Source organism: Mobula birostris, chromosome X (genome assembly GCF_030028105.1).
Source record: "Mobula birostris isolate sMobBir1 chromosome X, sMobBir1.hap1, whole genome shotgun sequence".
Classification (NCBI taxonomy): domain Eukaryota; kingdom Metazoa; phylum Chordata; class Chondrichthyes; order Myliobatiformes; family Myliobatidae; genus Mobula; species Mobula birostris.
This window is the reverse complement of record NC_092402.1, coordinates 75,920,027-75,938,055: the sequence shown is the minus strand read 5'-3', so window position 1 is coordinate 75,938,055 and position 18,029 is coordinate 75,920,027. Positions and strand designations below refer to the sequence as shown.

General features: G+C 43.1%; 1 non-coding gene across 1 annotated transcript; it reads left to right on the top strand.

Moving 5' to 3' along the window:
* The first annotated feature begins 276 nt into the window (after positions 1-276).
* Positions 277-349, top strand: trnav-uac (transfer RNA valine (anticodon UAC)). Its single transcript has one exon. It is a non-coding gene; the product is annotated as a tRNA-Val (tRNA).
* Positions 350-18,029: the final 17,680 nt, after the last annotated feature.

Genomic DNA, 18,029 nt, shown 5'->3' with positions numbered 1-18,029 from the left:
TTCAGTTAGTCCTGACGAAGGGTCTTGGCCTGAAACGTCGACTGCACCTCTTCCTAGAGATGCTGCTTGGCCTGCTGCGTTCACCAGCAACTTTGATGTGTGTTGCTTTTTCTTTTTGTCTTTGTTTTCTTTACTAACCCTTTAGAGGTGCTTTCTTCATAACTGCAGTTATGTGCTGAACCCAGAATAGGTCACAGAGGAATTTAAAGTCGCTGATCCACTACACCTCTGATCATCAGATTAGAACTGTCTCAATGAGCTCCAATTTTCTCATGTGGTTCCATAGTGTAGTGGTTATCACATCTGCTTTACACACAGAAGGTCCTGGGTTCGATCCCCAGTGGAATCAACATTTAGTCTCCATTGTTAATTGGGTTTTTTCAAGATGGCACCAGTGAACCATGGTGATGTTCCGTGTTTCACATCTGAGTGACTCTGAGACTGAGGGTTTGCTCCAATGACTCCCAGCTATCTCTTAGACTGGTTTTAGATGTTCTTAGTTGTTAGGATTTCTGCTAAAGATATGCACAATCTCCTATTGGTACTGGCAATTGAAACTTGTACATGTCTCACTCATTACTAGGTAATCTTCCCCACTATCAGTGTTCATTTCTCCATCCTGGCTATTGATTTTATTTTTAAATTTACTGCAAACTCTTCCTCTGTTACATCTTTGGTGTAAATACCATCAGACACATATTGTTCCATGTTGTCATATACTTCGTAATCAGAATCAGTTCTGTTATCACTGTCTTATATGACATAAAATTTGTTGTTTTGCCACTGCTGTACAGTGTAACTAAATAGTGCAAAAAAAGGAATAATGAGATAGTGTTCATTGGTTCAAGGACTATTCAGAATTTGGTGATAGAGATGCCCAAGTCTACAACCCTCTTCAGCCTTTTGCAATCCAGGTCATTAGTGGCTCCATACCAAGCAATGATACAGCCAGTCAACATGATCTCCACCTGATAACTGTAGAAAATTACAAAAGCTTTGATGACGTACTAAATCTCCTTAAGATCTTAATGAAGTAGAGCCACTGGTGTGCCTTTGTGATTGCATCAATGTAATGTTGACACCAAGAAGTTAAAGATCTGCACCGTGTTCACTTCTGAGCCTTCAATGAGGAGGGGATTCAGGAGAACAGTTAGGAGCCAGAGTGGGGAATAGAAGAAGAGGGAAAGGGCAGGGTAAAAGAAATTACCAGAAGGAAAAATCTATGTTCATGCCATCAGAGAAGGTGCCCCTCCTTCCCTTTCTCCTATGGTCCACTCTCCTCTCCTATCAGATTCCTTCCTCTCCAGCCCTTGACCTCTCCCATAAGACCATAAGATATAGGAGCAGAAGTAGGCCATTCAGCCCATTGAGACTGCTCCACTGTTCAATCATGGGCTGATCCAGTTCTTCCACTCATCCCCACTCCCCTGCCTTCTCCCCATACTCTTTGATGCCCTGGCTAATCAAGATCTTATCTATCTCTGCCTTAAATTCACCCAATGACCTGGCCTCCACAGCCACTCATGGCAATAAATTCCACCCTCTGACTAAAGTAATTTCTCCCTATCTCTGTTCTAAATGGAAGTCCTTCAGTCCCAAAGTTGTGCCCTCTTGTCCTGGACTCCCCTACCATGGGAAATAACTTTGCCATATCTAATCTGTTCAGGACTTTTAACATTCTGAATGTTTCTATAAGATCCCCCCATCATTCTCCTGAACTCCAGAGAATACAGCCCAAAAGCTGCCAGATGTTCCTCATACAGTAACCCTTCCATTCCTGGAATCATTCTCGTGAATCTTCTCTGAGCCCTCTCCTGTCAGTATATCCTTTCTAAAATAAGGAACCCAAAACTGCACACAGATACTCCAAATGTGGTCTCACAAGTGCCTTATAGAGCCTCAACATCACATCCCTGCTCTTATATTCTATACCTCTAGAAATGAATGCCAACATTGCATTCACCTTCTCCACAACCGACTCAACCTGGAGGTTAACCTTTAGGGTATCTTGCACAAGGATTCCCAAGTCCCTTTGCATCTCTGCATTTTGAATTCTCTCCCCATCTAAATAATAGCCTGCCCGTTTACTCCTTCCACCAAAGTGCATAACCATACACTTTCCAACATAGTATTTCATTTGCCACTTCTCTCTGCAGGCTTTCTGTTTCCTCAACACGACCTGTTCCTTCTCCTATCTTTCTATCATCAGCATATTTAGCCACAAATCCATTAATCCCATAGTGCAAATCATTGACATACATCGTAAAAAGCAGCGGTCCCAACACCGACCCCTGTGGAATTCCACTGGTAACCGGCAGCCAGCCAGAATAGGATCCCTTTATTCCCACTCTCTGTTTTCTGCCAATCAGCCAATGCCCCACCCATGCTAGTAACTCCCCTGTAATTCCATGGGATCTTCTCTTACTAAGCAACCTCATGTGTGGCACCTTGTCAAAGGCCTTCTGAAAATCCAAGTACATCACATCTACCACATCTTCTTTGTCTACCCTGCTTGTAATTTCCTTAAAAAATTACAGTAGGTTAGTCAAGCAGGATTTTCCTTTCAGGAAACCATGCTGGCTTTGGCCTATCTTGTCATGTGCCTCCAGGTATTCCGTAATCTCATCCCTAGTGATTGATTCCAACAACTTCCCAGCCACTGACATCAGGCTAACAGGTCTATAGTTTCCTTTCTGCTGCCTCCCCTTAAATAGTGGAGTAACATTTGCAAAATTCCAGTCATCCGGTACAATGCCAGAATCTATAGATTCTTGAAAGATCATTGCTAATGCCTCTACAATCTCTCCAGCTACTTCCTTCAGAACCTGTGGGTGCATTCCATCATGTCCAGGAGATCTATCCACCCTCAGACCATTAAGCTTCCTGAGCACCTTCTCAGTCATAATTTTCTCTACATATACTTCACTTCCCAGACACTCTTGAATGTCTGGTATTCTGCAGATGTCTTCCACTGTGAAGACTGATGCAAAATACACATTCAGTTCCTCTGTCATCTCTGCGTCTCTCATTACAATATCTCCAGCATCATCTTCTATTGGTCCTATATCTACCTTCAACTATCTTTTACCCTTTATATATTTAAAAAAGCTTTTAGTATCTTCTTCGATATTAGTCGCCAGCTTCCTTTCATAATTCCTCTTTTCCTTTCTAATGACCTTCTTAGTTTCCTTCTGCAAGTTTTTAAAAGCTTCCCAATCCCCTATCTTCCCACTAGCTTTGGTTTCCTTGTTTGCCCTCTCTTTTGCTTTTACTTTGGCTCTGACTTCACTTATCAGCCACGGTAGTGTCCTTCTGCCATTCAAAAATTTCTTCTTATTTGGAATATAGTTGTCTTGCACTTCCCTCAATTTTCACAGATACTCCAGCTATTGGTGCTGTACTGTCCTTCCTGCTAGTGTCTCTTTCCAGTCAACCATGGCCCCTCTCATGCCATTGTAATTTCCTTTATTCCACTGAAATACCGACACATTGGAATTTAGTTTCTCCTTCTCAAATTTCAAAGTGAACTCAATCATATTGTGATGACTGTTCCCTTAGGATTTCTTAACCTTAAGCTCTCTTATCATCTCCAGATCATTACACAACACCCAGTCCAGTACAGCTGATCCCCTAGTGGGTTCCACAACAAGCTGTTTTAAAAAGCCATCCCTGAGACATTCTACAAATTCTCTCTCTTGAGGTCCAGTACTGGCCTGGTTTTCCCAATCCACTTCCATGTTAAAATCCCCAATGATTATCATGACATTGCCCTTCTGACACACCTTTTCTATCTCCTGCTGTACTTTGTAATCCACATACTGGTTGCTGTTTGGAGCCTGTATACAACTGCCATTAGGGTCCTTTTACCCTTGCCATTTCTTAACATAGAGATTCTACACCTTCCGATCCTATGTCATCCCTTTCTAATAATTTAATATTATTTCTTATACACAGGGTCACAGCACCCCCTCTGCCTACTAACCTATCTTTCTGATACACCGTATGTCCTTGGACGTTCAGCTCCCAATGGCAGCCATCCTTTAGCCAAGTTTTCCACCCACCTGGCTTCACCCATCACTTTCTAGTTATCTTCCTTCCCCCTCTCCCTACCTTTTTATTCTGGCATCTTCCCCCTTCCCTTCCAGTCCTGAAGAAGGATCTCAGCCTGAAACACGACTGCTTATTCCTTTCCATAGATGTTGAGTTCCTCCAGCATTTTATGTGAGTGACTGGCATTATTCACTGCCACTTCCACTGGAAATCCCACTTACCTTTCCATATGCAAGGTCTGGTTTATACAAGAGCCTTGGCCTGGATTTCTTTGTGAGCTGATACTCACCTGAACCTCTCCTTTAGTGCCCACGACAGTTTGTAATGCAGCGTGGTGGTTAGCACGACACTATTATAGCTCAGGGCATCGGATTTCAGAGTTCACTCCCAGCGTCTTCTGTAAGGAGTCTCTGTATGCCCTCCCCCTGGAGTGCCTGGGGTTTCTCCAGGTCCTCCATTTTCCTCCCACAGTCTAAAGACGTACCGAGAAGGTTAATTGGTCATTGTAAATTGTCCCATGTTTAGGTTATGATTAAATTGGGTAGGTCGTGGGTTGCTGGGCAGTGTGGCTGGAAGGGCATATTCCACGATAGAGAGAGAGGCGATCCTTATCTCGAAATAAAATAAAGTGAAATAATCATTGTTTGCCCTTTCTCGCATATGTGTGGTTTTACTTTATCAGCCATTTAATCAATTTTGTATACTAATTTATGAGGGGCACAGGAATGGTAAATAATATGGAACTTCCCCAAAGCAGAGATATTGAAAACCGAAGGACATATGTTCAGAGTGAGGGGAAGAGAGGAAGAAATTTATCACTGAGGAATCTATCTAAGTGACCATCAGAGGCAGGCACTCTCTTAATATTTCTTCTTACTACCCATTACGCCACTGACATTTAGAGCAGCAATGAAGGTCCTCCATCTCTGACTGTCCTTGGCCATCCTCTCTATTTTTCCCCAGGTGTAGTTCACGGTCACATTTCTGCCTCTACGTTATAGCACCAAGTTGTCTTTGGTGTCCTGTATTTCCTCCACTCTTCAGGGATCCAATAAAGCGCTGTTTTGATAATGGAGATGTCCGCTCTTCTCATCATGTGTCCAATCCATCTCCAATGTTTCCTCATGATGAATGTGGCCATATACTCTTGATGACACTGAAGGAGTAGGGCTTGGCTAGAGATCTTCCTTAACCAGAAAATACAGGGGATCTTCAGGAGGCTCATGATGAGGAACGACAACAGCTTGGCAAAGTCACGCTGCAGTTATTTGTGTTCATACATTACAAAAACCAATTTTGGCCTTGGTCTTGGAAGTGTTCGGGGGTTCCTTCATCATGCCAGTAGCTTCCTCTTGGCTTTCAATACTGTCAGCCATGCAAGTCCCAGGTGGAGTCTGAGGAATACTGTCTGAAACAGTTTTAGAGGGATTCTTCATTGCTGTTTCTATTGCTGTTTCCATAACAATTTGTTCTTGACCAGTCAGGGTTGTTAGCCCTGAGCTGAAACCCTGAGCCTAGAAGACCAGTAGACCACTCTTCCTCTGGCCCCTACCCTTTGACCTGTTTGACATGGGTGACCCTATCAAGAGCCAAAGCATAAAGCCCTGTCTCCAGCCAACTTCGCTCTCCGGGTCATTGAGGCATGCAAACCTCCAAACTATGACAGGGATCTAGTCCTCTTGGAGGTCTCTGAATATTTAAGAAGCATTTCAGCAAGCACTTGAATTGCCAGGCGTGAAAGGTTGGGGACCAAGTGCTGGTAAATGGGATAAATATTGGTATTTAATGGCCAATATGGACAGATGCATCAAAGAACCTGTTTCTGTGATACATCACTCTATGACTCTAAGACTCTCTGACACCAACATGGTTCAGCGAATGAGTTAATGACAAGTAAATATCTAAGCCCACAATCAAAATGGCTTTTTGTTCAAGAATAGGGCATTTTATTCCTTGGAACTTTGAAAATGTCATTGGTTTGAAAGAAATGTTATTGGTTTTAAGAAGACATTCAGTTCTTCAAGATTAATGAGTTGGTGTCAAAATCAAGAAATGATCAATGCACAGTAAGACCTAAACAAATGCAGGCAAATAGCCTTTGTCATCCTGGTCAGAATTGGATGCAACAATAATGGAGCTGTTCTCCAGTCACTGCAATTTTCTCTGTCAATTAATCCACAACTAATCCAGACACAAGGCATGGAAACCAAGTGATGGAGAGTTTTTGGAGTCATAGCCCCAAAGATCCCTGTCCCTCTTGAGGTTACTGCACACGTCATGTATCATGTCTAAGATTACTCTAATTCTGTATCACTAAATGTTATTTTCTGAAATAAATTTATGAGGAAAGGGTTTCCTGATATTCCATTACATTTCCACCACTGTCAGATGCAGAGAATTCCAGAGATTCAAATCCACCAGAGAGAAGAAATTAGATTAGATTAGATTAGAGTATGAGGACACACAGTCCTCTTTTATTGTCATTTAGTAATGCATGCATTAAGAAATGATACAATATTCCTCTGGTGTGATATCACAGAAACACAGGACAGACCAAGACTGAAAAACTGACAAAAACCACATAATTATAACATATAGTTACAACAGTGCAACAATACCGTAACTTGATGAAGAACAGGCCATGGGCACAGCAAAAAAAGTTCAAAATCTCTCGAAAGTCCCACATCTCATGCAGACGGGAGAAGGAAGAAAACTCTCCCTGCCATGCCCAACCACAGTCCGACTCTGAGTCGTCCGAAAACTTCGAGCCTCCGACCAGCCTTCTGACACCAAGCACCATCTCTGCCGAGTGCTTCGACCCCAACCCCAGCCGCCAGCAGCAGGCAAAGCCGAGGGTTTTGGGGCCTTCCCTCTGGAGATTCTCGATCGCACAGTAGTAGTGGCAGCGAACCGGGCATTTCAGAAATTTCTCCAGATGTTCCTCTGTGCTTCTCATGTCTGTCTCCATCAAATCAGAATTGTGCACGTCATCCTACTTACAAATATGATATCATTTCACCAGAGAGCTGCGCACGCTGCATCGCACCGCCATCTTCTCCTCCCGCCTCTATACAACACAGTTTTAAATGACAATCCCTTATTTTGTAGCTACACCGGCCTGTCTGGGTCCCTCCACAAGTGAAGACATCCCAACATCTCCTCGTCAAGCCCCATTCAGTTTTGCACATGTGAGTAACAGTAAAACCCTCCCCCACCATTGAGCACATCTGCATGAAACGCTGTCGTAAAAAAGCAGCATCCTTCATCAGAGACCCCCACCACCCAGGACATGCTCTTTTCTCACCGCTGCCATCAGGAAGAAGCTACAGGACCCCCCAAGACTCACATCACCATGTTCAGGAACAGTTATAACCCCTCAACCATCAGGCTCTTGAATCAAACGGATAACTTCACTCATCTTCACTTGTCCCAATTAACCAATTCCATAGGCTAACTGTGTCCACAGCTCTCTGCAGTTTCTTGTGGTTACATACAAAAGTTACCATATCCGTCCAGATAGAGTGCTTTCTATAGTGCAGCAATAAAAATTGGTAAGGATCAACGTGGACATGCCAAATTTCTTTAGCCTCCTGAGGAAGCAGAGGTGTTGGTGAGAGTTGTCATAACATAAACATTCTTTGATCAGGACAAGCCATTGGTCATGTTCACTCTGAGAAACTTGAAACTCTTGACACAGGCACATGAGCCCTGCCCCTGCCTTCCTTCCTTAAGTCAATAACCAGCCTTTTGGTTATATTGAGGGAAAGGATGACACCATGCATTAAGTTCTCTACCTTCCTCTGAGATATTGCCCGCTACAGTGTTACCATTAAGTGGATGATCTTGTCATACAGCTACAGATTGGCAGGTATGATATTGTGGCCATCACTGAGAGGTGGCTAAAGGATGCATGTCTCTGGGAGACTTCATTGAAACATTTCGAATGTTGAAGGGCATGGACAGAGTGGATGTGGCAAAGTTGTTTCCCATGATGGGGGAGAGGGCATGACTTAAGGATTGAAGGGTGCCCTTTCAGAACAGAAATGCAAAGAAATTATTTTAGCCAGAGAGTGGTGAATCTATGGAATTTGTTGCCATGGGCAGCAGTGGAGGCCAAGTCATTGGGTGTATTTAAGGCAGAGATTGATAGGTATCTGAGTAGCCAGGGCATCAAAGGTTATGGTGAGAAGGTGGGGGAGTGGGACTAAATGGGAGAATGGATCAGCGCATGATAAAATGGTGGAGCAGAATTGATGGGCCGAATGGCCGACTTCTGCTCCTTTGTCTTATGGTCTTAAGTGATCAGAGTAGAATCTGGCCATGCAGTCATGAGTGAAGAGGGAGTAGAGTAGGGAGCTGAGGATGCAACCTTCAGGAGTACCAGTGTTTAGAATAATTGTGCCAGAGGTGTTGTTGCCTATCCTTACTGATTGTGGTCTGTTTATCAAGAGGTCATGGAAGTCATATAGATCAGAAGGAGGACTAATTGAAGTATTTTAGATGATTAAAGGGGGTTGGTAGATAGAAATTATTTTCTCAGTTTAGGAAGCTCAAAAGGGAGCACATCCAAAATACCTGAGGTTGATATCTGGAAACTCTCCTTCACACAGAGGCTGATGGGAAATGGGAAATTCCCTGTTCCTCAAAGGCTTTTGATGCTGGGGCTCCTTATATTAGAAAGAATCTTCTGATATCTATTGGAGAAGTTTCAAAGGAAGTTCACAAAGATGATTCTGGGGTTGAAAGGCTTTTCATATGAGGAGTGTTTGATGGATCTGGGCCTTTACTCACTGGAGTTCAAAAGAATGAGGGGAGATCTTATTGAAACCTATTGAATGTTGAAAGGACTAGATAGGATGGATGTGGAGAGGATGTTTCCTATGGTGGGGGTATCTAAAACAAGAGAGTGCAGCCTCATAATTGACGGGCGGCCTTTTAGAATGGAGCTAAGAAGGAATATTTTTCCTTCACTAGAATCTGTGGAATGCTCTGCCACAGACTGTGGTGGAGGCCAAATCCGTGGGTATATGTAAAGCAGAAGTTGATACTGTCCTGACTGGTCAGGGCATCAAAGGATATTGTTGGGCAGTGATACTAGGGGATACAGTCGGTCGATGGTGTAACTCACCCCCACACTGTACTTTATGTCGGGTTTGACAAGGTTGGTCAGTGTCTTCTCCATACAATCAGATGTCCTGGTCAGAACTTCCTGACTGTTGAACTGAGTTCCAGTGGAAGCCTGGACTCACGCTGAGTTGTTAGCCCACTGACAGCCAGCCATCTGGCACAGTTTGCTACAGGCCTGAACTTGGAGCATTGGTTGAGGATCATCATTTCCAGTCAGGAGCTCCTGGAGGTGAGCCTCCAGGCCAAGATTCAACTTGCTGCTTTCACACATGTGCGGTTTCACTGTGACATGACAAATCATCTTCCTACTTCCCACCCAACATAGGGCACTGCAGTAGTTAGTGTTTAAAGTGGAATTCTATGCACAGGAAGCAGAGACAGCACTCTCCAGAATAATTTTGTTGTGAACCAAGTTCTGGAAGATCAGGGGTGTCATTTTTGCCCTTTGTGCATGGGGCAAGTGGTGGTCTCTGAGCAACCCCTCCAGGAATGTTCCTGGGAGGCATCTATAATTTGAAGTTTAAACTCCCCAACTCTACTGGAAGAAGCTTGGAGGAAACAATCAAATTTTTTTCAGCAATCGTTTTGGTCACTTTCACACCTCACTCAGACCGAGGGGAGGTGGCTGCTTCATTGAGCCTGCAGCCAGACTGCAATCAGCCAGGTCTGGCAGCTTGCAAACACTACCACCCGGCCACTGAGAAAGGACAGCAGTGATGCTGAGCATCAGAGATCCAGGTTATATCTGTGAGTCTTTGCCCGATTCCATGACAACTGTCATGGACTCTTCTCTTCCATTACCTGTGGAATGAGTCAGAGTGTGCATAGCAAATAACAATCAGTACACACCAAAATGAATAGCAAGATATTTATTGTCCCAAATATGTCTGATTTCCATATTAAGTGATCTCTTGTCCTAAACAAGCAGTAGTCTGGCCACTTCAAAATAGATTCAATCACACGGCAATGATTAATAGCCAGGAGGTTATTCCACTAAGGCCAGGAGAAGAAATAACTGATCTAAGAATCATGCATAAATCTCGTAGACACAACAGGGTTCCTGGATTTCCTGATTCCAGAAGAATGCAGCATTAAACAAAATTTTGTAAGTCAACAAGGCTGGGAAAAATGTATAAGGGGAGTTTGGTACAGTATATTCCTCAGGGCAAAGAGTCGTGTGCTATTTGTTAAAGAAAAAGATAGATTCTAAAATCAAGCACATAAGTGATAAAAGAATCAGTGACATTGGAGTGAAAATTCAGTGAATGCTCACTGACTAAGGACAACCTTCAGTACAGTTGGGAAGAATGAACCATGGACCACGACATCTGTGAAACACTCCTCAAATAATTTGATCACAATGCCATAGTCACCATGTCACCATAAACATCTTCAGCCCAAACAAGGATACACTTTTTGACTACCCTTAAGGATTTACAGCTAGTGTATCTGCCTCCACCACTGACTCAGGCAGTGCATTCCACGCACCAACCACTCTCTGAGTAAAAAACCTTCCTCTAATATCCCCCTTGAACTTCCCACCCCTTACCTTAAAGCCATGTCCTCTTGTATTGAGCAGTGGTGCCTTGGGGAAGAGGCTCTGGCTATCCACTCTATCTATTCCTCTTATTATCTTGTACACCTCTATCATGTCTCCTCTCATCCTCCTTCTCTCCAAAGAGTAAAGCCCTAGCTCCATTAATCTCTGATCATAATGAATACTTTCGAAACCAGGCAGCATCCTGGTAAATCTCCTCTGTACCCTTTCCAATGCTTCCACATCCTTCCTATAGTGAGGCAACCAGAACTGGACACAGTACTCCAAGTTTGAAGAATGAATATTTGCCAAGACATCAATGATAACTCTTCTGTCTTTATAAAGCAGTGCACCGTACACTAAAATGTCCTGTAAACCTGAGTGATCTGTGCTCCCACTGTGCCCTGTACACCCACTGCAATTTGAATAGGACCTCAGTTCTTCGGAGGCGTTATATGATTAAACTGGTATCTACAGCATATGGAGAATAACATTCAGTTCATCACAGCTTTGTTTGATGAGCCCCTGGCTGATCTCTACCCAACCCCAAAAGCAGAGTGTTCGACCTCTCCCGTCCTCACATGGTAATCAAGATTCTTCCTAATTTACTAAGTTACTCGCCTCAGCTCCTCCCTGTAGTAGCAAGCTCCACTTTCCCACTACTCCCTGAGTAAACACATTCCTTATGAATTTCCTGTTAGGTTTATTTATTTGTAGTCTTGATATTGGTGTCACTCACAAATGGAATCCATCTGTTCTACTGCAAGTTCTTACTGCCTAAGCACTGATTACACCAACACCACAGAGTGACATTGTATGTTCTGTGAATTGTGAGACATTTTGAATGTGGAATGTTCCACTCCAGCTGCACTATCGAGTTGTGCCAGCACACTTTACTCCATGGCTCGCCTGGGAATTCCTCAGAGCTATTGTTGCATCCTGATCGTAACTCCACTGGAGACCCTGTTTCTCCCGAAAATTGACATTCCACATTCCACTGCTTTCACTAACAGAAATGATATGGATTTGATCTCATTGGAGGTTTAGCTAATGATTCCAGACACCAATCATTTTCTGTACATCGGTTTTTGTTCTACACTAGTCTGTAATCACCCAGAAGTTCAACCCATCGTTTCCCTTCTCCTAGAAAACCACTGGAAGCAGTTTGCAATCCTGTGGACAATACAGTATGTACCACCCAGTGATCACTTGTGGATCGTTGGCATTGTAACTTACCCTTGCTCTACCATGCACCCATATATTTTCCAACCAAGGTCACAAAGTTGTGATCAATATTTAGACTGAAGCTGCAAAATGCAGGACATGCCAAGCAGGGAGTATATGAAGAGACAAATTCCCAGGAAGGACACATGGAAACAAGTTCCCAGAAAGTACCTGTACCAACATATCTGTCCATGGCCTCCTCTACTGCCAAACTCAGTTTGGAGATGCATCATCTCTTATTCTGTCTGGTAAGCTTCCAACCTGATGGCATGAGCATCATTTTCTCCAATTTGCAGTGATTTCTCCCCCCTCACCTTTCTCTCCTTTCCCATTCCACATACTGGCTCTCCTCTTACCCCTTCTCTCCTCCTTACCTGCCCATCACCTCCCCTTTGTACTCCTCCTCCTTCATTTTCTCCCATGCTCCACTCTCCTCTCCTATCAGATTCCTTCTTCTTCATCCCTTTACCTTTTCCACCTATCACCTCCCAGCTTCTCGCTTCAACACCCCCCCTTCCCCCACCCACCTACCTTCCCCCTCACCTGGCTTCATCCACCACTTTCCAACGTGCACTCCTTCCCTTTCTCCCACCTTCTTATTCCAGTTTCTTCCCAGTCCTTTCCATTGCTGATGAAGGGTCTCAGCCCAAAACGTCAAATCTTTATTTCCTTCCATAGCTGCTGCCTGACCTGCAGAGTTCCTCCAGAATTTTCTGTGTCACCCTGGATTTCCAGCATCAGCAGAATCTCTTGTGTTTCAAATCTACATTTAGTTTCTCCAGTACAGAGGGCTACAGGTGAAGTGTTGGTAAATAGGATTACTATATATACAAATGTTTGTATATATATATATATATATAAATAACAGGGTGTCAGGGTGGAGATACGACTCTACCAAAGCGGGTGTAAGGTGCTCCTTCCCTCCGCCAGCCTGCAGGTCACCCTTGGGCAAGGTGTAGCACCTGCTTAGCCCCCCGATTAGGGTCACGTGAAGCCATGGGAGCAGTTGGTGGATGGTCGTGTGAGCAGCTGGTGCATATCACAAGTCCTGGTTATGTGACCACTGACGCTAGGCAGACAATCTTAGTCTTGTACATGACGCCATATATGTGCTCTGAGAAGAAGATTTACTTTGCAATTTGATTTATTTAGAGATACAGCGCAGAACAGAGTCTTCCAGCCCAGTGAGCCCCACTGCCCAGCCACCGCTGATTTAACTCTAGCTAATCACAGGACAAGTTACAATGACCAATTAACCTACTACCCGGTACGTCTTTGGACTGTGGGAGGAAACTGGAGTACCCGGTTGGTAAGCAGCTGGTACACTTTGCACAAGGGAGACCTGCAGGCTAGCAGAGGGAAGGAGCACCTTACACCTCCTTTGGTAGAGACGTATCTCTGCCCTGCCACCCAGCAATTGTAATATAAGGAATCTTGAGCAATTGAGTCATATAGCACAGAAGCAGGCCCCTCAAACCATTTTCTTCATGCTGACCTTTTTTGCCCAAATACACTAACTCATTTTACCTATTTTAAGACCATGTCCTTCTAGGACTTTTTAGAATATCTTTCTTGTCTGAATTTGTAATGCTTTTGTTGACCATTGTCATATTTCTAACAATGGAAATCACATTATCATTCTGGATTACTAGGGTTTATTCTCACTTGCAATATGTAGAGTTCTTCTCTACAAATGATGGTAACAAGAAAAGCAGCCCTTTGTTTTCCTTTCAAAAATTCTCACCCCTTTTAAGCCCCTTTCTCTGTCTGTCTCTCTCTCTCTCCCACCAACCCACCCCTCCTCTGTCTCCCTCTGTACTTTTAATTCTTCCATGATTGGTGACCATTCTCTTCAGGTGGTGAGGCCTTGAACCTTGGAAATTCCTCTCTCAGTTTCTTTTCTAAGAATATTAATGTAATTTATTTTATAAGAATAATATTACTTCTTTAGAAGAATAAAGTACTAAGAATATTTCCAGGATGATAACCTTAACATCCTCAGAGGAATTGATGCTGGGGCCTTGACCTCTTACATTGTATAAAAGTGTCCCAGCTGAAGGCAAATTTGCTGATAACACAGAAATGGAAGGGAAAGGCTCAGCAGAGGTTGTATTTCCTACGTCAACTCAGGAGGTACAACCTGCCTCAGGAACTGCTGATTCAATTCTATTCAGGAATAATCCAGTCTGTTCTCTGTTCGTCCATCACTGTCTAGTTTGGATCAGCTACCAAACAAGACAAGAATAGACTGCAAAGAACCGTCAGGGCCGCAGAAAGGATTACTGGTGTGAAGCTGCCCTCGATCCAGGACTTATATGCATCTGGAGTCAGGAAGCGAGCAAGCAGCATCACTGTAGACCCATCACACCCTGGACATCACCTGTTCCAATTCCTTCCTTCTGGTAGGCACTTTAGATCACTGTATGCCAGGACAAATAGGTACAAGAACAGTTTCTTTCCGTATGCCATCAGTCTTATGAACACTTGAATTTTAGTCTATTATAAACCAAGTCCACCTGTGCATACACAGGTATACCTCACTGTATATAGTTCATGATTATTTGCACTATTGTTTTGTTTGCTTTTTGATTCTGTACTGCGAGAGCTCAGGGAAACCGGCATCAAATTCCCTGTATGTGTCCACATACTTGGCGATAATACAGGATTCTGATTCTGAAAGCAGTTGTGAAGAGGACATCAGGAAGCTACAGAAGGTGAAGTGAGTGGACAAAGATTGTTCATTTTGGCAGAAATAATACAAAGCATATTATCTAAATTGGCGAGAGACTACAGAACTCTTGAAAATGCAGTGAGAGCTGAGAATCCCAATCCAGAATTTGCAATAAAGTTAGGACAAGTAGGACAAGTAGTCCTCCAGAATTTGTGTACATTGTTCCTGATTTCCAGCATCTGCAAAACCTCTTGTATCTTAGAAATGCTTCAGTTATATGGGGCATTGATGACCCCACACCTCGAGTACTGGTCTCCTTATTTCAGGAAGGATGTAAGTGTGTTGAAAACAGTTTAAAGGTGGTTTAATGTTTAATACTTAAAATAGTAATATTGCCTTCTGGGGAAAGGATGCACAGAATAGAGTTGTGTTCTTTTTTTAAAATTGGGTTATTCGGGTTTCTTATTCTGTGGCTGCCTGTAAGCAGACAAGTCTCAAGGTTGTATAATTTGCACATTCTTTGATAATAAATGTGCTTTGAATCTTTGATTCATTGTTCTTTGGAGTTTGAAGTGTGAGGGGGGACTTAATTGGAACATAAAGTATCCTGAGGTGTCTTGATAGGGAGGAAGTGGAAAGGAAATTTTTCTTGTGGCAGAATCTGTAACTTGGAGACTGTTTATAAATAATTTTTCATTCAATAAAGACAAAGATGAGGCAAAGATATTTCCTTTGGGGTTGTGAGTTTTTGGAAATCTCTTTTTCAAAGGGCAGAAGCAGCAGAGTCTTGTAAATTTTTAAGGCAGAGGGAGATAGATTGTTGGCACGCTGGGATTTGAAAATTTACCGGGGATTGTGGAATTGAGGTTACAACTATATCGACCATGATCTTATTGAATGGCACAGCAGTACCGAGGTACTGACTGGCTTTCTGTTCTGAAATCATATGCTTGTATGCTCACTGTGTGTTTGTCTCATGCAGAGAATTGCACTTGGCAAGTTATTTTGTAATCACTGTTCTTCAATTCACTCACCTCTTTAATGTCTCTTCGGGAATGAAAGGAGGTGGGTGGATAGGGGGGTAGGGTTATTGGTTCTGCTGTTCTCCATATCATGTAGCCCCTTTTAGGTTAGATTCACTCCGAGTGCTTTTTACAAGCTTCACCTGCTGCCTGGGGTACTAGTTCTGCTTCTTCACTAAAATTAAATTGTCTCGTAGAATAGAAGAAAAACCCCTGATGCCCTTTCCTTTAAAAATGCTGACAACAAAACATATATCCATCCTCAATGAAATCTTAACTTTTCATTTCAAAATATCCCAACAAATTGATAGCATGTCAATGGTCTAAGCTGGGATATTTTAAGGTGTGTTTTTCAGGCATAATTGACTTCAATGGCTTTAGTTTTGCCCCTTCCTGCACATTCTCTGGTTTAAAGACTCAAAAGCAACAGCAACCTTCGACTGCCTGTACCTACCTAAGCTATCTCGTCGTCAATCTGTTTCTGAATGAAACAGATTCTTTGTTTCTGGCAGGAATGAAAATCAGATCAGTCACACCTGCCTTCTCAGTCCCTCGATTGCCCAAACCCTCGCAGCATTCTTTAATTTCCAAAGCAAAGCTTTCTCGATCTCACTGATTTGAGCTCCAGGACACAGCAAACCTCTTGGGCTGCACAGCCCAAAGCCTTTCTTGATCTCTTCAAGTCTGCTTGGCGCTTGCAGTGATCCAACCTCCCACCCAGGTCGGGTGGACAGGCATCAAAACTCTTCCGCATCAACTCCTCTCCAAATCAATCACTCCAACAGCGACAGATATATGAACTCCATCTTGAACATGGTGCCCCTCGGCTTTGCGATGCACCAGCAAGGCTTATCCTTCGAATAAGCTTCTCCTCCACTTGCTTCTTCATTGTTTGCAGTGATAGTTGACCACAATTTACTTCAGAAAAAGTGTTATTAGTAATGTTTTAGTCATATTTCTTGCCAGTAAGCAATTGCACAACTTCAGTAGTGCCATCTTGCACCATACTGCTGCTGCAAAACAATGAATTGCATCGCATGTAACTTGATTCTGATTCTGATCCAAAATGCCTCCAATGATCTCATCCCCACAACTTTCCAGGATGGCGAGTTCCCCACTCTCTGTGAAGAAACATTGCTATGTAGCTCAACTTTAAATGAACAGACCCCTATCTTATATCAATGCCTCTTTAAGTAATAAAGGATCCTTAACTAAGAAAGGCCCCTTATTTAAGAAAGGATATGCTGACGTCAGAGAGGAGAGGAATCAGAGGAGGTTCACAAGAGTTATTCCAGGAAGGAAAGAATTATCATATGAGCATCGATTGAAGGTTCTGAGCCTGTACTCACTGGAATTTAGAAGAATGAAGGGAGATCTCATTAAAACCTAATGAACGTTAAAAGGCCTAAATAGAGTAGATGTAAAGAGGATGTTTCCTTCAGCGGGGGAGTCTACAACCGGGGGCAGAGCCTCAAAGTAGAGGGACATCCATTTAGAACAGAGATGAGGAAGCATTTTTTTTGCCAGAGGGTGGTGAATCTGTGGAATTTGCTGCCACAGATGGCTGTGGAGGCCAAGTCACTGGGTGTATTTAAGGTGGGGGTTAATAGGTTCTTGATTAGTCAGGGTGTGAAGGGTTACGGGGAGAAGGCAGGAGATTGGGGTTGAGAGGAAAATGGATCAGCGATGATGAAATGATGGAGCAGACTCGATGGGTCAAATAGCCTAATTCTGCTCCTATGTCAGAATCAGAATCAGGTTTATTATGCGTTGTGAAATCTGTTAACTTAGTAGCAGCAGTTCAATGCAATGCGTGATATAGAAGAAGAAGAAAAAAAATAAAATAATAATAATTTGTACTCCAGGGAGCACGAAGAGCAGAATCAAATATCGCCGTGATGATTGTAGACTCTAGTATCAATTGTTTGGTGACAGTAAAGTATAAAGTATAATAAATAAGTACATCAATGTACAGTATACGTATATTGAATAGATTAAAATCTTGCAAAAGCAGAAATGATTGTATATTAAAGAAGTGAGGTAGTGTCCACAGGTTCAATGTCCATTTAGGGAATGGCTGGCAGAGGAGAATTGCTGAGTGTGACTAATCGCAAAGGGGTTGGCAGAGGGTGAAGAAGCTGTGCCTGAATCGCTGAGTGTGACTAATGGTCTTATGGTCTTATTTACAATGAGCAACTAAACCAGCAACCAGTGAAGGGAACCCAGTGCATCCAGAGTGTGTAAAATCCAACAGAGGTCAGACTGGAACCTAGATCACTGAGCCCTTGCATATCATGGCACTGCCCTAACACATGACAGAGCATCATTAATGTCCTACTGTCTTTCAGGCACTGACCAATCACCCATATCCAGGCGTCTAGCTGAGTGGTTATCATCC